Below are 23,208 nucleotides of genomic sequence, written 5' to 3'. Positions count from 1 at the left end.
TTTTAAAACACTGTCAGGGCAGTTATATATTTAACATGAATGTGCTGTGTTGTTAGAGATTGCATCCTCTTCCAGTCCCATGAACTCTGGGAACACGCTCCATTTTGAACTGGTGGAGCTGTGGCCAAGCAGAAAGGAGATCAGATGTGCGGGGCCCCTTGTAATTCCAATTTAAAGGCATCTTATCTTTAAAGGGGATTGTTGAGGTGGGGGGCTCCCTTTTGTAAGAGATCTCAGTCCAAGTTGCTGGACTTGTCCGGTCTTAACCAGCTCACGCTGCATTTCAGTGGCAGCATAACTAACCTCTGTGCGGTACTGGGTTGAGAATGGGTGACGCCAAGCAGCTAAAGTACAGAAGTACATAATAAAATGAAGAGGAAGTAAGGATGTAGCTAGGTTAGAGAAAAGGAAAGCGGGATCAGAGATATTGGGCTGGCTGCTGGAATCACGCCTTAAAATTCCCTAGTCTGTGTAATGGAGAAAGTTTGACTAGCTGATCACAGTGGCCTTAAATTCTGTAAGTCTGTGACACATGATGAGATCTGATCACTGAAGATGGACCCAGACCCAGATCTTGGGTCCAAAGCCCCTGAACTTTGAAGGTGTTCAAAATCAGAACCCAAATCTGGATCCAAATTTTGCAAATGGCCAGACTCTCTATAGGGAGCTGAATGGAAAGCTTGGTTGCCAACACGCCAAACTCCGGAGTGTTCAAAATCCATCTCTAGTGAGAAATGAACCTCTTTTCTCCTAAGAGTCTGAGCAAATACACTGTGACCCAACGTCAATAGCTGAGACGGGGTCAACAGAACCAGATGTTTCACATACTTTTTAAAAAAACAACAGAAAATGCCTCAGTACAGCAGGCTGTTGCTAAATGCTTAGAAACGGAGTTAATATCACCAAACATCTTCCAACATGTCAAAGACTAAGATCCTCAGTGAGGTCTACGTTTATGGCAAGTTTGGAGTTCTTTCTTGTAACGTAGTTTGTGTTTTTGTGAAGGCCTATAAAATAATGTAAAGCTGATAAGAACAAGTCAATAACAGAATCCTTTGGACACACAGAAGCAGATCGGAGGTCTCCAGAGGAGGAAACTTCATCTGGCCAGTTTGCTGACAGAAGAAGGCTCAGTGTGATTAAAGAGGCTCTCCCGCTTGCTCAAGGAAATCTGCATGGATCCATTGCTGCTGACACCTGCTCCAGCTGGTCCATTGCAACTTGACAGGGCAGCAGGACTATTGGCCATGCAGGAGATGGGTTAGATTATGAGGGAGCAGCAGCATTGAACTGGTCTGATCTGACCTTTCTTGTGGTTTCTGTAGAAGCTGGAAAAAGAAAAGAACTAGTTGGGCATCGACTGCCTCCTGCAGCCAACGACAGTTCCTGCCCTCTCACGAATTTGCTAGCAGCCTCCCAATTACTCTTAGAATAAATGTCACTTTCTTTGGGAACCAATTCCACCGTCTGTCCTATCTCACTGTTCTCAGATTCTCCCTCTCTTCAGCCTACATTTTCCTTGTCTTAATTTCATCTCCTTATTCCTCGTCATAGCCCACAGAATCACCCTAAATAATTCCTCTTCCTCCTTGGTATTTGCCCCCCCCCTCAATATATGTACAGCCTAATGATTTGTTTCTTTAGGTTTTTGTTGTTGCTAGGCATAGGTTTTGAAATATTTCCCCCCTGTAAATCAGTCCCTCCAGCCCCTTAATCATTACACAGGCACTTTTTGTATTTTATCTTCTTTGAAGATCATTACAACACTTGCTCCTTTCTCCCCTCCAGAACCATGTCCAGATCTCTATGACTTTTCAGAATAATTGTCATTGGTTCTAATGTGTAACATAGAGTGTGTCTACACTTCAAGCTGGAAAGTGTCATTTCTAGCTCGAGGAGACATACCTGCACTAGCTCTGACTGAGCTAGCACACTAAAAATAGAAGTGTCGCCATAGTGGAGCGAGCGGCAGGAGGGCTATCTGTCCTGAGTACGTACCTAGTGTCTCGGATGGGTACCTAGCTAGCTTGAAGTGTAGACGTACCCTACAGGTCAGAAGAACTGATCCAGTGTTCTGTATGTACAAGACTTTTATATCAATACACATTATACCTACTCACAGATATTGGCAGTAGGTGAACATTTACATGCTATAGAATTCATACATCTTCTGTCAACACAATGTCACTTAGTGTGTCTAGAATTATTAATAGGTCTTTGAGAAAAACAATTGAGCAAAAGGCTAGTACTCTAGATGTTTGGTTGTCAGGCTTCTCAATGACTATTTCTTACTGTGTGATGCTTTGGTGAGTCTCTCCGTTCATCACTGGAATGCTCATTTTAACGGATTGTACATTATGGGAAGGGTAACTTCATAAGTAATAGATATTGGGAATTTCTTTCCCTCTGAGGTAAGGGAGTGCCTGGTCTCTTTTAGGACATAATACTATAAATATGCAACAGGTTTTGTTGTTGTTTCTCCCTCTTTAAGGGTGCCTCTCTGATGTGGGATGACTTGTGTAAACATTGGCCTGTTTGATCCTCCTTCTGGTGAGAGGAGGGGGCTTCCTTTCTGAATCCAGCTTCCTGGTCATTGAGGTATTGAAAAAAATCAAAGTCACGGCACATAAAGTCAGTTTGCAAGTGCACCTCAATCCAGATTACTTCTGTAGATGTGTCCCCTACCTACTCAGTCAACCCTAAACCCTTTCAAAGGAACACACTTCGTTGGAGGTGTTTGGGCTGCAATGTTTCAGGACACCAATCCTTTGAAGGCCAAAACCCTGCAGCAACAATAACTTCTTATGTGACTTCTGTTCTCCTGAAGAGGGATCTTCTGCTTGGCCTGAAAACTAATGTTTTGCAATGGTTCCGTTGGTCCAATAGGTGGCATGGCATCTCTTCTCATTCAATGGAGCTATAAACACCAAAATCTCCTTTGCCTTCTTTTTTCTTCTCAACCCTTCCCCAGCTTCACACGCCCATCCCACCCCTTGGATTGGTACTTCCCCCTCCCCTCTGTTTTCCTCTAGGATGAACCAAGAATGAAATCAGAAAAGATTACGTACCACTACCATAAATTAACACACACACACACACACACACACACACACACACACACACACACACACAGAGTGATGTTATTTCAAATAAATGTTGCCAGCATGAAGAGTTTCCACTAAAGGAAAGAAAAACTTAGAAATCACCCATCACCTGTTTGGGCTGAACAATTGTGAATTGTTGCACATTCTGTCCCTCCAATCCTGTAACTAAAGCCCATTCATAAATTACACTCTGCCGTTGCCTCATACCAATTCCGGATTTTGTACCATACTTGCCAAAGCCATTGCAAAAGTCAGCTTGTCCTGAATTCTCTCACCCCACAGCTCTCCTTAGCCTCTCTGTCTCATGGCTATACATTTTTCCACTCACCTCTTTTCTCTATCATGAGTTTTGCACCCAGCCCTCCCCTTCTGCTTCAAATCACTATGACAGCACATTGGAGTTTTTCTTGGACTGCAGGCACACCGACTTACAAAGCAATCCGTAATTCCCAGTGGCAGAGATAAGCACCAGCACGTTCCCCTTCTCTAGGAAAATGCAACTCGGCTCTTACAATTCAGGTATAAGCAGCGCCACCCGCACGCTGTCATTCAGAGTGCCACTCCAAACACTGCCCAGGCAGACAGCTTTGGGATCAGAGGATCCCACACAGCCTTGTTTGCTAACCCTGCTGGGACAAAAAGGAAATGTTGTGGAGAGGGCTAAGCTGAACCAAGGCTGCTGCTTCAATGTAAAGGGCATCTGTTACCACAGGGCTGAGAGAGGCCTGCACTATGCTGCCTTTGATCTAACTGTGGTACTTCTATAGCCCCCATGACTGTAGTACCTAAACCTCTCATCACGTTTAATGTATTCATCCTCATACCATCCCTGTAGGGTGGGCTAGCACTATTAGCCCTACAGGGGCACAGACACGAAGCAACTTCCCCGAGGTGCCATAGGAAGCTCGTGGCGGCAGGGAATCAATGGCGGATCTCCTACCTCCCACGCTAGCACCTGGGCCATCCTTCCTCTTCCACTCCCCGACACGCTGGGGCCCATTCGCTATATGACACATTGATTCTGCTGCCGTTAGCAAGATGGGTTATTTTGCTAATTAAGGACAAAAAGTCATCAGAAAAAATAGCAGAGGATCTCAATGATTTGGGCCCAATCCTGCAACCCCTTACCTTGAGTAGTCAACGGGACGAATCATGTGACTCGGGCTATTTCCACAAGGATGGGGCTGGGCCCCACAGCGTCCTGCTCTAAGGTAAGCCTTGTTGCCTGCCTTCACAGGAAAATGTGGTTTATGCAAAGGCTCACCCACCTGCCAGACATTTAATGCAGTTAAAAGGTCTTCCCCTACTTTCCTCTTGGTTCCCCAGATAATCTCTCTCTGTCGCTCCCCCTTCCCTGCAGTGGCTCGTTTGGTTTATCACAGCCCCGGTCAGAGATGTGTGTCACTACATGCAGACTGAACTGCTCTGGAAAACTCCAAGGGGGAAATTGCCTAGGGAGGTTGTGGAATCTCCATCTCTGGAGATATTTAAGAGTAGGTTAGATAAATGTCTATCAGGGATGGTCTAGACAGTATTTGGTCCTGCCATGCGGGCAGGGGACTGGACTCGATGACCTCTCGAGGTCCCTTCCAGTCCTTGAATCTATGAATCTATGAAAACCCTGGCTCCACTCAAGTCAATGGCAGACTTCCCACTGGATCCATGAGGCCAGGATTTCACCCACAGCTTTACATTTGGGAGGGGCTACAGCCTACCCACCCTCCTAGGAGCATAGCTTGGTACTTTCTACCTGTGTGTATGTGGGGGTGGGGGAAGGAAGGAATTTGCTCTCTGGGGACTCTGGCTGAGCCCCGAATCCTGGACCCAGCATGCTGAGGAAGGCTGTGGCACTTCTGGGAGAAGGAATGGGAGCAGCTGCTCCATTGCTATTGAATCTGCAGGCCCAGCTCTGTGGTAACTCCCATGGCTGCTGCCCCTCACCCCCTCCCTGCACAGTGATGGGGAGTTGGCCAGTGGAACCATATAGCTGAGAAACTGAATCTACTGACTCTACTCCCCCGAATCGCTTTCCCCCCAGAATGCCCCAGTCCTGATGTGCGGGATTCCCCCACAGCCTTGTATTCACCTGCATACAGGGGCTCAACCCCTCTTTTGCAGGTTTCTCATTTCTTGCCCTTCGGAGCATTCCGCGCCCCCCACCCTCAAGAGGGACAGGATTTGGCCTAGAAAGCCAGTTTGCTTAGTTTTCTTGCTGTGCCCTTTGGCTCTCATGTTCTTACCATCAGTGTGTTGTTTATAGCACTGCTTGCCTAGTGACAGCAGGAGGGGCCCTTCTGAATGGCTCCCGGCCCTCTGTGTGCATAGTCCAGGCCTCCTACAGATCCCTCAGGATTCATGCACAGCTTAGGGAATTTGCAGCCTCTGGGGCTGGAGGGGCAACTCCCATCCTCTTCCCCTCTGGAAGGGATCCGGGGAGGACTCCATGAGGTTCCTATACTGAGTTTTCTGCTCAACCCCGTGAGCGGATTTTCCCACGGACTGAGTGATCTGGTCTCAGGTAAGGATGTCAGGGTTTGACTTCATCAACATCCAGCTAAATGGCCACCCCCATAACCCATAACAGCTGCTGTGTTTATAGTAAACACACGCAATAACTGGGTGGCCTTTGAAGCCGAAGTGTCCATTGCGAGTAATTAAGGGTATGTTGGGTGCAGATGTGACATTTCTCTCAAGTTCTTTGCCTTTCAAACATAATTATGGACGTACTTGAATTTCTGGCCCTGAGGCCCTCCTTGAGCAAAGGGGAGCGGGAAAATCATACCCTACAATGTCTCGGACAGAGCAGAAAGAGAAGGGGGGTTTTCTGAGTAACTCATGCCTGGTAAAATTCCTCAGTGCCACCAGGTGCAATGAATGGAGAAGCCTTCACTCCATGCGAAGCCAGTGATGATGGAAGGCCCCTTGGGCATACTAGCCAAATGGATTCAACACCACGGCCTCCCACAGAGTTGTCCCAGCCCCCGCCCCCTGGGTCTGAGAGATGAGGTAGTTCAAAAACCAAATACAGGTCTTGAAAAGTCCCGTCCTGAGTGAGCAGAGAGAATCAGCGGTAGCATTACTAATTGAAATTAGGTCTCGTTACTTTGCTTCTGGCAACCTTACACAAACTAGTCAGTAAAAAGGGGATGGGGGGGGTTGTGAGTCCTCCCCCGTCCCGCCAAAAAAACCAAATCCAGTGCAGCACTATAACCCTCTTTAAAATATCTGTCCTGTTGCAGGATTAGAGACCTAGAACATGTAGGGTTAATTCAAACAATGTGTCCAGTATGAAGGCAAAACACAAGCCCTTTAAAATGTGGGATCAGAAATGAAACCGGGGGATAAAAGAACAAAAACCTAGAGGACCTCTTGGCGGACAGAAGGTTAATTTCTCTACTAGAGATCAAGCTTTGCAAACCTGGGTGCCTAAATTTAGGCTCCTTGATTCATGTTTAAGGCCCATAAATAAAAGCGTCCTATTTTCAGAGGCTCTGAGCATCCACTAATACCACAGAAGTCAATGGGAGCTGCCAGTGCTCAGCATCCTTGAAAATCGGGCCACATTATGCAGATTTAATTGCCTAGCTGTAGGTACCCAAGCATGAAGACGTTGGCCCGTATGTCTACACTGTGCCTATTCAGGTAAAAATAACCTCCCATAGCTATTATGGCCTCCTTGTGTTCTGATCTCACTAGACTAGACATTTTTCACCTTTGGAGGGAAAAATTGTGAGAAGTGAATTGGGACTCAAAATATCCTTTAAAATAAATAAAGGGAGGTGGAGTGGGATTGGGCTATACAGAACTTCCAACCTTTGCTGTTGGTTCAAATCCATACCCTCTCAGTAGTTCCTCAGAGACAAGTTATTACCATGGCTGCTGAATGGCCCGTGCGAAATGAACTGGTGAATCTTCATCCAGATCCTTGTGGCCAGGCATCCATGTCATGAAACCAAAGCGGTGAGTGACACTAACTGGTAAGTCTCAAAAGAGGCATGATGGGCTGTTGTGACTGAATAGCTACTCAGCCCTACAGGTGGTCCTTCTAGGTCAGGGTTGGGGCACATTAACAAGCAGCGTGGAGAATTTTGCACTACACCTCTCTGTTCAGTGGATAAACAGAGGACGGAGGTCTCCAGGGCTATTAATCTGTCACTTTCCCCGGCACTAAATTAATTTTTTAAAAGTGTTTTAAAAAGAAGACTAAATACAAAGAAAAAACAGATGAGATGATTAATGGTTCCCACGCTGTTCTCGCCGTCTTTGGGTAATGCCACCCAGAGGTCTGCCGGGGATGGAGTATGGAAAGGCTTTCCCCAACCCTGGAGATCCATTTAAAGTGACAGGTGCCCTTAAAGGAACTACAGATCCTAGGTCTACTCTCCTCCTGCTGCAGTTACAGTTTGGAATGCTGTGGCCATGCTGGGCTTTTGGGGAAGTCTGTGCTGCATGAACAGAGTCACTGAGAGTGGAGAGGATCTTTTAACATCAGCCCACAATGTTCCAGTAGATTCTGTATTTCCACTGTCCTGCCTTGTTTTTCCCATAGAGGAGCTGGAGAAAAGTGGTCACTGCCAAATTTGAATCTATGCTCTGCAAAGTCTACAGCTGTGAAACAGATGGTTCAAGCATTTGCTCTTGATCAGATTCTGTGTGGCCCAGCAGCTCAGGTGTTGGCCTAGGACTCCAAAGAGCTGCATTCTGGTCTCAGTTCCCACCTGGTGTGTGCCCTTGAGCAAATCACTTCCCTTTTCTCTGACTGTTTCCACTTCCACTAACTTGCCTGTCTTGGGTATTTAGACTGCAAGCTCTTCAGGGCAGGGACCAGGTTACTGTGCATAGAGCATCTAGCACAAATGAGCCTGATCTGGGTTGGGGCCTCCAGCTGTCACTATTATACTAACATTTCTGACAACCACTTTTTGCACCAACTTCAGTCTTTCCAACTGGGATTGGCTGGCACAGTGCGACTCAACCACTTATTTACCTGGATCATATTAATATGAACAAAACTTGTTGCCTCCCACTTTTTCCAGGGGACATTTTTCTCTTACTTTTCTGGGTCCCTTTGAGGTTGGGAGTTCAGTTTCTGAAGAGTACTGTAATGTCTTTCACCTCTCGAGAGGACCCCATTATCTACACACCCACCCCAATACATAGGTAGAAGAGGACACACTCTATTCTTAACTAAATTGGTGTAACTATGAAATAACCCCACTGACATCAGTGGAACTATTCCACCTTTGTACCAATGTCAGGGAGAGCAGAACTGGCCATGTTTTGGTTAGTGGTGGGTTTTCTGGAAATTGTGTGTTGGGACTCTCATCCCAAAGAGCTTTATACATTTAGGCCAAATTCCGGTTGGCCCAGTGGATTGGGTACTGACTGTCTCTGGGATTTTGGCTCCTAAGTGCCTAAATGCCTTTTGAAAATAAGACAGGGTCCTCTCAGTTAGGCATTGCAAGGCAGAGTGCAGCAACGCCTAAATACCTTTAAAATCTGGGCCTTAGTTTTTCTGTGTCTCAGTTCCCCATCCATAAAATGGGGATAATATTACTGCCCTACCTAATGGGGTATTGTGAGGATAAATGCATTAATGATTGTGAGGTGCAGAGATACTACAGGGATAGGAGCCATGTAGTAACTAAGATAGGGAGATTCTCTTCTCTTTCTGGTGTAGCCACAGTGCCATTGAAACATGGAAACATATTTGTTGACTACATTCAAATAAATAATAGTAATAATACCAGTTCTGGTATAGCACTTTCCATCTGTAGATCGCACAGGGCTTCACAAGCTTTAATGTATTTATCCTCACAACCGCCCCACGACTTAGCGCAGTGCTGCTACTCCCATTTTACAGATGGGGAACGGAGGCACAGAGAGACTAAGTGACTTGCCCAGGCTCACACAGGAAGTCCACGGCAGAGCAAGGAATTGAATCTGGGTCTCCGAAGTCCTAAAGCAGAAAAATTAATAGACTCTTTGCCCTTATTTCCTCAGCCCTGCTGTCCCACAATGGAGAGTTTAGACATAGCAAGCCCCATATGAACATAGACTTTGCACTGCAGACGGGTCCCACCAACAAGTCATTTGATCCCTGTCTTTCGCTTCAAGGAAAGGGGAAGAGAGTTTCAGATCTTGTCCTACGGCTGTAAGGACAGGCCAGACTCCACCACAGACACAACTGAGTTACTAGTGGGAACTCCTCCACCTTTGCTCTGCTTCCGCTTCCCTTCCTCGAATTTCTAAGTGGAGTCAAGAAAGCTACTGACAAACAGGCCTGATCCTAAGCCCATTGAAATCAGTGGAGAGATTCCCATTGACAACAACGGACACTGGCTCAGACCCTCCATCTCAATTGGATATTCGACCCTCCGTTCCTCGCACTGCCCCCTCCAACCAGGACCGAGTGAGAAACGAACACCAGGTCATTCCATCAAGAGCTGCAGAAATGCATCACCTCTAACCAAGGGAGCCGCACACGCACTCGGGGCTTGATGCGATTCTCACCGATGTCGATGGGAGCCTTTCCATTGACTCAACAAGAGCTGGCTCCGACACACACAAACACACATGCTGAAGTGTTGAGTTTCTTTGACAAACAATCCTTGATGAAAGACCGCACTTCATAGGGTGCTCCTCTGTATAGAAACTGTAATCATTTCTAGCACAATATTTACTTTCCTTAAACAACCAGTGGCTATCACCCCAACAGCACCTGGCCACGGCAGCAGCTTTACAAAGGCTAGGTAGAGTTGCTTCTTAAAAAAAAAAAAAAAAAAAAGGAGAGGGGGATTCGTTTTTACCCTTCCAGCTACATCGCAGGAGAAACCAAACAATTGTTGAAAAATTGGGGGAAAGGACTGTGTGTATTAACCCAACTCAATGATAAGCTCACCCCAGCCGCTATTCAGCCAGGGATGGCTGGAACTCAGGTTTTATTATTAACAGTTCACCTGCTGCTGTCTTTCAGCACTTTTTATTCAGTTATTTTATTTATCTTAAAGGTCTGTTGTCATCACCTCGGCGCTTCTCAGGCAGGCTTCAGGTGCAAAGCAGCCAATGGGACTCCGGAGCTTCAGCCATGGCACCCTATTAAAAACCCTGGTGGTGGACAGGGCTTTATTTCCCCCACTGTTTGTTGAAATTGTTTCCACTTTTGATCGTGATAAAACCAGGCAAATAAACACCATTCATGCTATTGACCTTGCCTGTCTCTGTAGGACTTGAATTGCGCCGAGGACAAATAGACCAAATTTCCAATAATTAAACCGTAAGAGAAATCAGCCTGGCTCTGTGTATCATACGATGACAGCTCCTGTTGTGGGATTATTAGGCAAATATGGATTCTAAGCACAGACACAGTTTTCAAACATAGATTGCAAAGAGACTGTCCCCCCAGCTCCCTGGTTTTAGTTGGAAAAGTCCTATTGAATTGAATAGAAGATACATTTTCTATAGGCTGTTTGGACCATTATACAGAATTTAATAGAAAATTACACCCAGACCCCGCTACAGAATTCTACAGGGTAGTACCAGGGCCGGCCCTAGACGAAATGGTGCCCTAGGCAAGGAGTGCCTTCAGTGCCCCCAACCCCCTGGCCATTTGTTAAACTGTTGAATACCTTACAGCACCCCGAACCCAGCACCCCCCCCCCAATGCCCAGCACCCCAGGCGGTCACCTGGGTCGCCTGCCCTTAAATCCATCTCTGGGTGGTTCAAATAACAGAGATGATACCAATAATAGATCATAATAATGGCTGTCATTCCCTCTGACACTCTTGATTTCTATAGAGTGTGATTTCACAGTGTGATTTCTATAAAGTCTGCTTTAGTTTGTCCAGCCCTCATTTTGGGTCTTTATGCCACATTTGAATGCTGCCTTGCAGCTGCTGAGGCTACGAGTGACCTCTTTTGCTTGGGAGTTCTGCTGTTGATTTCAGTGGGACCAGGGTTAGCCCCTTCATACATTCACATGGTAGTGCCTGATGTACCGCTTTGCTTCACTGCTGATGGGACTCAGTCTTGCAGGCCTTCATTTAACTCCAGGGGGAGTTTTGCCTGTCCGACCACTGCAGGTGTGGTGGGCCTGTTCTCATCCCAATCACTACCAGCTGGTATAATTTACTGTTTCTGAAAGTGACCAGAGCCAACACCTAAAGCTCAGTCACAACTACCGAGACACCATACAGCCACATTAGTGTCAGTACAACATGCTGCTTTTGTAAATCTGCCCTTTTAAGAATGTGGATTAAAATCAAAATATGTAGCTAGGAAAATTCTAATCTTCTATTATAAATACTAGCAAATCCTTAACAATGAGAACCAAGGAAATCCATCTGGGTACTATTGCATTGCAACACTCAGTCTCCACCCTCATCACACTCCAGGGAATTCAGGCCTTGAATTACACAGTCCTATACAATAAGAATAATAGATAAACACACTTGTCTCACAAGCTGTTGGGTAATATATTTCTTTCAATGGGAACCATCAGTTATTCTTCCATCTTCTGCTCGACTCTGCATCACATTTAGAGGTTTTTACAAAGCGAGTCGGGGGAGGGAGGCAGGTTTATTTACTTACGGCTTCGCAGCAAGGCATTACACCTATTCATATCGGTTATAAATGACCTCAGGTCTGCCATTATGGACTAATGTCTGCAGCCCTTTGACCTCCGGAAGTGCTTAAGGAGGAGCTGTAGTAAATCAGGGTAGCACTTAGCTGCAGAGGAAGAAATTCCCTCCTTATCAATCTGCCAGCAGGATGGGAAGGATTCAGACTCTGCTGCTGAAGACGGATGTTCTTTCAGCCCCTAGGAAAGTCCTGCAGATGGAAATGCCCTCTGTAATTGCACTTCACCTACCAGACGGCCATTAAGATAAACAAGGAGAGTGTTAAGTCGGTCTGGCTTCTCCCTTGCATTTCCGACAGAAGGAGTCACAGCCTGCCATCCCACATGGAGACTCCTTTTAGAATCCAGGCCTTGTGGCCATGGGGATCTCAGACACCAAGGGAGCCTGCATTAGTGCAAACACGATTTACCCCAGGGCAGTGCAATCTGCACCAGGGCACTTTGCCCTGCTTGAAACCCAGGCAAATTGTACCAGTACAAACTATTCTGTCTCTACACACGGGTTTTGCACTAATGCAGGCTACTCCAGTAACTGAAATCCCAGCCTGCAGTAGGTCTCAGGCTATTTTCTCTAACCTTTTCCGGCACACCACCTGAGAGCTAACACAGTGGAGGTTCTCATGATCACAGCTGTCTTAGGTAGAGGGCCCTTGAGCATTTTAAGCATCTGACAGCTGGGACATCTGTCAGAGTCAAAAAAGGGGAAGTGACACCTTGCAAGTCACTGAACCTAAGGGCACGTCTTCACTACCCGCCAGATTGGCGGGTAGCGATCGATCGGGGATCGATTTATCGCGTCTAGTGTAGATGCGATAAAATCAATCCCCGATCGCTCTGCCGTCGACTCCGGAACTCCACCGCAGTGAGAGGCGGAAGCGGAGTCAACGGGGGAGCGGCAGTGGTCGACTCGCCGCCGTCCTCACAGCCAGGTAAATCGACCTAAAATTCGCGTAGCTGAAGTTGCATATCTTAGGTCGAATCCCTCCCCCCCCCGCCTAAGTCAGAGTGGGCCAGCCATTGTCTGACTCCTGAGATGTTTATTCAGGCCATTGGGGCAGTGGACGACTTTCCTGCTTTTATTTGAATGCCTGATGTCAAACAGCTTACGATGCAATGACATGTTTCTGAAGCTCACTTCCCAGCGTGCCAGTGATCCTTAGCAATTAGCTTTTCATTGGCACATGCTGCAGTTTGGCAGGTTGCCATTATGAAGATGCACTTGATGCTCGCATGGGTTTAACCTCTGGAAGATGTTGAGTACTTTATGGGCTGGTGTATCTGGGGCATAGGAGGAGGAAATAATGTAACACACCAGCAGGCTCAGATGCAGAGGGGAGCATGGGGTCCTCGGAAACCATGGACCCAATCCCATTGTCCTTGCCAAGTCACGACTCCCACCAACTGTATCCTAATGAACCTTTTCTCTTGAGTACCTATCCCAATCACTGCCACACATGCAGCTATCATCCACTTAAATCTTGCAGACAGATATATCCAGAGCTACAGATAAACTAAGTATGGATCAACTAGGTTTGACTGAAGCGGTACTCAACAACTATATTTAAAATAGTTTTGTGAAGGCAAAACCTGCATGTCTGTGGGTCACTTGCCATATTTTCAAGCTAATGAGTTTGACATACACAGTTTCTTCCTGGGAATCAAGGCAAAAAACCATGAACAGTGGACGTTGGAAGTTCACTTGAACTGAATATCCTTTCCACAGCTATTTGTGCACCGTGTAATTACATTTCTTCTTGATCACCTCTCTTTCAGAACAGGGAGACCCTGGTGCTCAGTGGAAGTTCCCTTTCCCAGAATCTGGAAGGTTTTGTGCACCTGCACCTCATGTGGCACTAATGCATCTCTGGAATCCCTCTGATTTCACACATGTCCAAGAAGATACTATCTGCTGTCTTCAGAGTGCTGTGCAAACGGCTGTCAATTAGTCAGCTCTTTTCTGAGGAAAGAATGAGAACCAAACAACCCATTCCTAAATTTATCCTAATCCACTGAGCTAAAAAAGCAGCCAAGGTCAACAATGAGGGTGGAAAAGGAAACAGGTCAGAAAGGATTTTGAATGTATTCGCATGTATCATGCCACTAAATGACTTTGTTTTACAGTACATATATCACTGACGACTTTGTAAATGTTTCGTACTTCAGCATATCTCCAGAACAAACAAAGCAATTTTATTCTCCCGTAACTGGTTCTGGGCTCTTTCCATACATTCCAATCTAGCAGTGTCACAGCTTCAGAGCAACGAGAGACAGAAAGGACCTGTTAGATCATCTAGTCCAGCTCCCTGCCAATGAAGGATTATTGCCTATCATTCACTGATTAGTACTTATATTGAAGGAAGAGTGCAACTTCCAGCAGGAGGAGATCATCCGCCTATTAGGACACAGGACCTGATAGAGGTCTCTACAAAGAGGATTGGAGTCCAAACATAAAAACACTGATGTAGCCATAATGTTGAGGGTTCAGCTCACTATGATGCTTTTGTCGGTCCATTTGTAGAACTTTTATTTTGTGTGAAAGTTGGAATGGAATTTTATAGGAGGGAGTTTTGTGGTTCTGATAAAGCCAGAGGCAGGTCCAAAGCACCCTGAGCACTGGAAGCGTTCACATCTGGATACAGCCACTGCAGTTCAGGCCCATCTCTCTGCAGTGTGTGGAGCAGGGGTTGTTCTTGTAACTTGAGGGTTTGAAAAGGACAGACCAGTAAGAGGCAACGTGAAAAGGATGAAAAATGCATTAACACCACATACGGGAAAGAATGGGCCACTGGAGTCTTAATTTGGTCGAAGGAGAGCAGTTGTAACATTACATTTCTCAGACAATAGAAAATACAGGACAGACATCTGTATTCAAGAGACACTATTTAAGGACTTCTTATACTTTTGAAAAACTGCTTGTTTGTTTCTTATTTGGAATCTTGGACGTTCTAAACGATGAGACCCGTCCCTGCTAATTCTGTCACTTTTCATTTGGCAAACTTTGTGCCCTTCCTGCATGCTGATAAAGGAACTTCAAAATTAACACGCCATTTCAATTTCCCTGCTGCTTCGCTCAACAGCTACACCACTGATGTCAACGCGTGTCTGAGAACAGTGTGTCAGTCACAGATGAGCACAAAATGCTGAAGAACCTACATCCACAGGCAACTGCTAAGAAGAAGAGGAAACAAAACCAAGAATTCTCACATATTTACACTGGGAACAAGGGAGACAGTTAGAATATTGCCATTTTGGGCATGGTCAATGCTATTTTCAGTTGCTGTACAGCTCTTAGATACTTCTGTGATAGATGCCTTAGAAACTGCTCAGCTAGATCTTATAACAAAGAAAGCCCAAATATTGTAGGTTGACTGGGTGTCTCTGGAAAAATAAGCAAAAAACAAAACTCTGGGCCTACTCTGCTCCCACCGAAATAAATGGGAATTTTAGACTTCAGTGCGAAGCAGGAGCTCTGCGAGCAGCAGAACCAGGATCAATGCCTGTTTCATGTCATTGATACAAACATACACAATGTGGTGTTTACATTCCATGCCTACGTTTCACACATGCGTATACTACACAAGCTGTGCATTATGATAGCTTATCTCTATGTTACAAGCATTTTCCAACTCATTAATCATGGGGTAGATCATAGCAAAATATCATGTTCCTAAAAGGGCTCATCTTTTACTTCCTTCATCTTTATCTCTGTAGACACGGATAAAGAAACTCTTGGATCTAATCAAAATTATTTTTTTTTAACCCAAGTCCCTTTTTTGTTGTTGTTGCTACAATCGCCTGGAGAGAAACAATATGTTTCTTTTATGTTCTGGTTGATCGAGCACTTGAATCGAAGTCCCAGGAGTAAGATAACAGGCTGACTAGTTTAAATAAAAGAATACGGCTATGTCTACACAACAGCCTATGCCGACAAAACTTATGTTGCTCAGGAGTGTGACTATTCCACTTCCCTGAGTGACGTAAATTACACTGGCATAAGCCAGTCAGCACTATGAGCTTTTTCCACCAACGTAGCTTCTGCCACTTGCGGAGGTGGGTTTTTTATGCCGACGGGAGAGCTCTCTCCCATCAACATAGAACATCTTCATCAGAGGCGCAGCAATGTCACAGCTGTACCGATACAGCTGCAGCGCTGTATGATAGACATGGCCTAACTCATGACAAGCCTGTGCACGTGGAAACATGGCACCGCCAACCCCATCCTAAAAATGACAGAGAGGGAGAGGAGGAGCAAGGCTGACGAAGAAGGAAGAAAACCCTTATTGGGCATACAGAGTAAAAATCCCACCAAGGGATTTTTTTCCTAAGGTCCCAGCCCTGCAAAACCTTACACACATGTTAAACTTTAAGCTTTCGATAGGCCCCTGGACTTCAGAGGGACTGCTCCCTTGCTTAAAGTTAAGAACACGCATAAGTGCTTTGCTGGATCTGGTACTAAACTGGTCTAGCTTCCTTCTACCCCAAAGACTGCTCTAAGCCCTTGAACATTTGAAAACTCAATCTTTTTCTTAACTACAGGTTTTCCTTTAATAAGTACAGACATCGATTGGTCATTTTAGGGCTGTTCCTTAATTCTCTGCACAGTGTTCCTTGGACCTGACTGTGTTTGGGACGACTGGGAAGTACTTCCAGTAGTGCAGCACTCTGTAATTTTTCTTTAAAAGGGAGGAGGGGGGGATTTGTTTGAATTGTTTTTAAAATCACACCCAAAGAATTACAGGGGCTCTCCAAACCCTAAAGCCACTTTGCACCACTCTGGAAGATAAAGGGAGTCATAAAATAGGGGTCTATGTAATACCTGAGTGGTTTAAAGGAGCCTTTATGTCAATGAAAATCAGGCCCAAAAAACAGGTCAAATTTGAGAGCTTCAAAAATTTGATAGTATCCGTTAAATCCTGTTACCACAATGATTTCTGAGCTTCACTACCTCCCATAATATATCATTGTAAAAACTGTTCACTGCCTGCTTTTACAGTCAGTGTAAAGAGAGCAAACTTCCAAACTCTCACTTCCCATAGTATTATTTTTCTCCTGCAATATTTATTATTATTACTTTTGCCATAGAGAATCTCATTGCAATTAGTCTGGTTTGCAATGGAGAACAGATGAAAGGAGAAATTCAATCAAATCCTTAGCACATATCGAAAGTGTTTTCACACCACACATCCCAAAAAGGTTTCCCAAAAATAATAAAGTAAAATCAAGAGCTCAAATACTTCACCCAGCCCAACAAATGCAGATTATGCCTGAATTTAAAGGGGAAGTGAAATGATTTTTCCTTCTACTCACCTGCCAAGTCCTGAGAGCTCAGGGCTCTCTGTGTTTCTTTCAGCACTTGAGATCAGAAACACCCAAGGCTGAGTGGAGAGATTTCACCTTACACTGGTTTTATTCATTATTTGTGAAGTGCTGACAAATGTATTCAATGCTCTACACTGCACATAAACAGTCCTTGCCCCAAGGAGTTTACAGTCTACAGCCCTGATCCTGCATGTTGTGCTATGTGGGAGGATCATCACTGATTTCAGCGAGCCCAGTCCGACTCTGAGTGGCAGTTTTCAATAGGCAATCTTTCCTTTGCTTTTAATAAGGGATGGATCAGGCCCAGACATATTAGAGGTGTGATTAATGATTGTCGGAGAAAAGCAAAGTCTTGGCATGTATGGCAAGGAGCAGAGGAAGTGATTCTCTCAACTATTTTGTTTTTTAATACTTTTTTTAATGTTGCCATACAGTATGATTTGGGATCTCAAACAGCTCCCTTCCTTTTCACTTTACCTTTCAGTCTCGCAAGGCAGAGAGAAGTAGGCAACTTCTACTCCCGGGGGGATTGGCAGCTATTGTAAATGTGAAGGCTGGGGGAAGCTGGGGAAAGTTTTTTTTTTCTGGAATTTTGTGCCACGTTTTTCACCTGCTCAGGCTTTCCATTTTCTGTGATCGTCTGAGGGCCCAAAACATTCCCACGCATCACTTGAGCAATTGACTTCTCATCCAAAATACTGCAATTTCCATACCTACCATGTTTGCACCAAGTTACTACGCCCGCCCCCTCTGTTGACTGCGGCTTGTGGAGGAGAGCTACAGCGCAACACAAGACATCCAGAGACACACAGGAGATCAGGGGAGGACAGAAGGAGCCAGGGATATAATCACTCTGGTACCATCCCCAGATGAACCATGGAGCTCTGTCCCGCATCCTGCACATGCCAATCAAAGCAGAGTGCTGGCTTTGAACCTTTGTAAGGGCTATGTGTTGTTATGACACCAGAATGTAGGGCCTCCAGAGCAAGTTTGGGTTAAGGATAGAATGGCTATTGTTATAGCTGGGGCAACAGATAAACCCTTACGTTTCCCACCAGGATCCCATGGAGTGCCCAAAGCCTGCCTGATTTATACACTATGGCTCCAAGGGGGACAAAATAAAAACACTCACAACCCATTGGCATGTCCAAGCAACAAGCCAGTCTCACCATGCAGTAGACAGATGAAGTGGGAAACGCACATTCTAAACCCGTCTCAGTACAGCCAAGGACTAGATCTAATGACTGGGAAGTCTCCAAAGGTTCAGGGTTCAGATGCTTATCAGAGCTGTGCAGGATCCCACCAGGTCATGCTGCCCTTTGCTCACCCCCCATGAATCTACCCCCACCCCTCCTTCCAGCCCTACCTGGTGTTGTCTTCTTGCAGGGAAGGACTAGTGGCCTCTTATCCACTTCTGGCATCTTTGGAGGCTGGTTTTCTCTCTCCTCTGGTGTCCTCGTGGGGAGTTTCCAAGTAGAGCCAATGCTGGTGTTCAGGTGGAAAGGGTGCTAAGCCCTCTCCCATTCCCCAGCATAGAGCCTCTTCCTGAGGCTGCCACTGATAGTTTATCCAGCTGGCTCAGGGACCACACCAAAAATGCAGCCACTTCCTCCAAGAGAAGAAGTCAAAATGGCTCTGTTAACCCTCCTGACCACATGAAGTAGCCTCAGCCAACCAGGAAAGCAGAATCAATACCATGTGATTGTGACCAGTCACAGTCAACCAACCTCTTAGGAAATGTGAAAGCTGACCACCAAAATTTACTATAGCCAATTTTCACAGTGGCCCCAAACACAACATTTTACATGCATCCTTCCGCTGAGAAAAGGCTAAAAAAATGAATACAATTGTTTCTGTTTCACAAGCATTTTTAGGGGTCGCAAAACAAGCAAACTTTGACAAAAACAGTTTTCACTGAAACTTACTCACCCTGCTCGCCTCAAAACACTGCTTGGGTATTTAGTAGGGCTGCAACTCTGGCCTACAAGACAGAACAACAATATTGACTCCCTTTGCAGGGCCACATCTTATTATTTCAATAAAACATAGGCCTGCTCTTAATCAAAGCTAACAAAAAAAAAAAAAACTATTTGCAGTTACTGAAGGTCCATTTACAATTAAAGACCAGTTTAAAGGGTATTTTAAAATCCTTTTGTACCCCTTCACCAGCTACAATAACCCCTCAGAAGTTTGAAACGTAAATATCTTTCTTCCCTAAGTTTTTAACCATTCGTCATGCATACACACCCGCGCAGGTTTGATCAGTGCTGGGCTATTGGTTGTATATGTGTTGCCCGCCCCCAGTAAAAAGGGGTGTTCTGAGGTATTTACTTTGGAAAAAAAAAATTACAAACACAAAATTTGTGGCCTGCCAACTACACCAACATCCTTTTAATATGCAGCAAAGTAGTTTGGGAACCCTGGGTCTATCTAGAAGGACATTACAACTTCTAATCTATAAGCACTTCCATCTGCTGTCATTGTCTCAGGACGGGGGCTTGTCCACCTCAGGGATTTTTGAAATGGTGTATCTCCACCAGAGCAAAGGTCCAGTGTAGAGGTCGTGTGGAGATAACTGTGACGTTGCAGTCTATATAATTTTATAAAAATATGCTAATGAGTGAATATAATGTAACTGGAATATGCTTCATACAAAAGGTCTCTCGTAAGGTATCATTACAAAGCTTATAATCTACTGAGTGTGATCATCCTATTTGTATAAATGTACCACTCTTGTATCTGAAACTAGAAATATGAAATATAATTCTGAGGGCCAATTGTAATTATGCAAAATGTGGGCCATTGAAGGTGGTTTGGAATCTTGATGACTCCCATTAACCAGGACAATTGTCTGCAGATGGGTGTGTTTTACCTTCCTCTATATGTGTGTGCTGGCAAGTGGGAATGAAGTCTTACAGTGACATGTGATCATGTCACCTTAACTGGAATCCATCTTTAACCTGATGTCTTTCCATTGAGAAGGAAGGGGTGGGAACCCAGAGAGGGACAAAGGGTTCCCGCCTTATGCAAAAGATCTATAAAGGGGTGGAACAGAACAAAGAGGGGAGAGGAGCCATCATGAAGAATCCCCTAGCTACCACCCAAGCTGAAACAAGAGCTGTACCAGGGGAAAGAATTGTGCCCAGGCCGGGAAGGTGTCCAGTCTGAGGAAAAAACTTACTGAAGCATCTCTGAGGGTGAGATTATCTGTATTCAGTTTGATTAGACATAGATTTGTGCATTTGTCTGTTACTACTTGGAACCACTTAAATCCTACTTTCTGTATTTAATAAAATCATTTTTTACTTATTAACGAACTCAGAGTATGCATTAATACCTGGGGGAGCAAACAACTGTGCATATCTCTCTATCAGTGTTATAGAGGGCGAACAATTTATGAGTTTAACCTGTATAAGCTTTATGCAGGGTAAAACGGATTTATTTGGGTTTAGACCCCATTGGGAGTTGGGCATCTGAGTGTTAAAGACACGAACACTTCTGTTAGCTGCTTTCAGGTAAACCTGCAGCTTTGGGGCAAGTAATTCAGACCCTGGGTCTGTGTTGGAGCAGACAGGTGTGTCTGGCTCAGCAAGACACGGTGCTGTGGTCCTGAGCTGGCAGGGAAAGCAGGGACAGAAGTAGTCTTGGCACATCGGGTGGCAGCTCCCAAGGGGGGTTCTGTGATCCAACCCATCACAGCGTCACTGTGGGACTTGTAGCAGGATGATTTACCCCACTTTCAAATTGGGGCGGGTCACCCTGGAAAAAGCCTGGCTTTGCATCAGTGCAGAGCATCTATGCTGAGGATTTGCATGAGCGTAGTCAGACCAGTACAAACATCCCTAATGCAACCTAGCACGCAGCTAGGGCTCTGCACCCCAATTGTGTAAATGAGATAGAGGCAGGGCCGGCTCCAGACACCAGCTTAACAAGCAGGTGCTTGGGGCGGCCAAGGGAGAGGGGTGTCACCTGCGGCAATTCGGGTGTGGCAGGTCCCTCACTCCCTCTAGGAGCGAAGGACCTGCCGCTGAACTGCCGCCGCCGATCGCGGCTTTTTTTTTTTTTTTTTTTTTTTTTTTTTTTTTTTGCGCTTGGGGAGGCAGAAATGCTGGAGCCGGCCCTGGACAGAGGAACGCTTTTCCACAGTCAGACCTCATTAACCAGGATCACTTTGTTATGCTCTACTTCTAGCTATCTTAGGTCAGATTTGTGGTCAGGAAGGAATTTTCCCCAAGGCCAGAATGGCAGAGACCCTGAGGGGTTTTCACCTTCCTTTGCAGCATGGGGCATGGATCTGAACTAAAGTAAATGGTGGAGTCTCTGTATGGTGAAGTCTTTCAGTCAAGATTTGAGGACTTCAGTAACTCAGTCAGAGGTAACAGGCTTATTGCAGGAGGGAGGTTCTGTGGCCTGCAGTGTGCAGGAAGTCCAGACTAGATGATCATGATAGTCCCTTCTGGCCTTAAAAGTCTATGGGTCTAATTCTACAGCCCCCGTATTATAGTTTCTGAGCATCTCACAAAGGTTAATGTATTTACCCTCCCAATACCCCTGTGCGGTAGTGCAGTGCTGTTATCCCTATTTGACAGGCTGGGAACTGGAGCAGGGAGAGACAAAGTGTTTGCCCGAGTTCACACAGGATATCTGTGTCAGAGCAGGAAACTGAACCAGGGTCTCCTGAGTCCTAGGCTCATGCTCTAACCACTGGGCCATACTTCCTCTACTTCAGCTCACGATTCTTAAAAAACAGAGCTGGCTGAAAGAGATCAAAAATCCCAATGACGTTTTTTGTTAACATTTCAACAACAAAAAGGAGTGGGTGAAATCCACAAAAATTGTTCCCCCAGTTTTTCATCCAGCTCTGTTTAACAGTATGTGTTGAAAGAAAACTCTATAAGCAAACAAACAATCAAAATGCTTTACCTACTGTCCAGCTTCCTGGTCATGCTTACACCAGTGTAATTTCATTGACTTCAATAGATTTACTCCTGATTTTCCCCTGTGTAAACGAGAACGGAGTCAGACCCAAATTCTCTAATGTGTTGGTCACACAGTTCATCAGGAAGGTCCTCTTTTCTCCCGGACACTTTTCACCCACTTATCCGCTGTACCCCTCTAAGATACAAGCCTGGTATCAGACTGGTTATTAGCTAATTAGATAGACTCAAGTCATACATTTCCGATTCGATTTGAACACTGTAACATTCATTGATTTTGGTTCATTTGATTTTTGGGTTATAAATATAGAGACATTTTGCAAAATGCAGATCCAGATCTTGGACACTCCCAAGGGTTGTGGGTGCTCAAATCCAGGGTTTGATTCCAAGTCCATCCAAAATGTTGCCAATGTGGTAAAGGAGAAAACTGGAAGAACCATGAGCTTGCTACCTTTCTTCATAAACCCTGCAAATTCCACAGGGAGACTTGCAGAGTCTACATTTTCGCCATCAAGAAATAATCCCCTCCTTTTACATTTCTCTCCACTCCCTCCCACTCTCTCATGCTCCCGAAAAAAGCTGTTTCCAGGCACAACTGGTTTGAGAAACTGTGGATTATTCTGTTAAAATTGCTGACTTTGGGCTTGGGACCACAAGCCAGTTTGGGACAATCCCCTCTGGTCCTTTCTCCTGCTAATTTATAGCAACATTTGTTGAGACAAGGAGTTATGGTCTGTAAAAGGCCTGCTGTCAGCCTCTCATAAAACCCCAGCACCCTGTCAAAAAAGGGCCGGAGCCTGGGAAGAAAGTTTCAGCAATGATCAGCTGCTTTCCAGATGGGTGGCCTTCTACACAGCGTTCAGTCCCCGAGGTCCAATAAACCAGCCCTGATTTTGCACTTTAAAAAAACAAAGATACAAACCCTCGTCTACTTTCTGTTAGGGCTTTATAAACACACTCCCAGACTCTGTGTCAAATTTATTAAGGAGAAAATAATTCTGTTGTCTCCCTCTCGCTCTCGCTCTCTTTGCATTCATATGCCCAAGGCTTCTAGCTCCTAGAAGGAGAAGGGAGAACCATACCATGATTTATAGCCCTCTGGGTTGTTTTCCCATCAAAAACAAAAGGAGGGTGGCAAGCAAGTCACTGAGTTGAGGTATTGGCCCCTAGGCATAAAACCACCCACAGGAGGCAATGTTTGTTCTCAGT

The 23,208-nt window shown here is 45.3% G+C and overlaps 1 long non-coding RNA gene across 8 annotated transcripts in view; it reads right to left on the bottom strand.

Annotated features, from left to right (window-relative positions):
• LOC122172285 (uncharacterized) overlaps positions 1 to 23,208 on the bottom strand; it is a 143,435-nt gene that overhangs the window by 75,951 nt on the left and 44,276 nt on the right. For 6 of the 8 annotated variants that reach the window (XR_010592791.1, XR_010592790.1, XR_010592786.1 and 3 more), the window contains 3 exons: positions 21,986 to 22,061; positions 18,992 to 19,043; positions 18,429 to 18,671 (listed from right to left, as the gene is read on the bottom strand). This is a non-coding gene — a long non-coding RNA (uncharacterized LOC122172285). The remainder of the gene's footprint in view (positions 1 to 18,428; positions 18,672 to 18,991; positions 19,044 to 21,985; positions 22,062 to 23,208) is intronic. The other 2 variants (XR_010592789.1, XR_010592792.1) reach the window with 1 other exon arrangement.

Source organism: Chrysemys picta, chromosome 15, assembly GCF_011386835.1.
Source record: "Chrysemys picta bellii isolate R12L10 chromosome 15, ASM1138683v2, whole genome shotgun sequence".
Taxonomy (NCBI): domain Eukaryota; kingdom Metazoa; phylum Chordata; order Testudines; family Emydidae; genus Chrysemys; species Chrysemys picta.
This window is presented reverse-complemented; position numbering and strand designations above follow the sequence as displayed.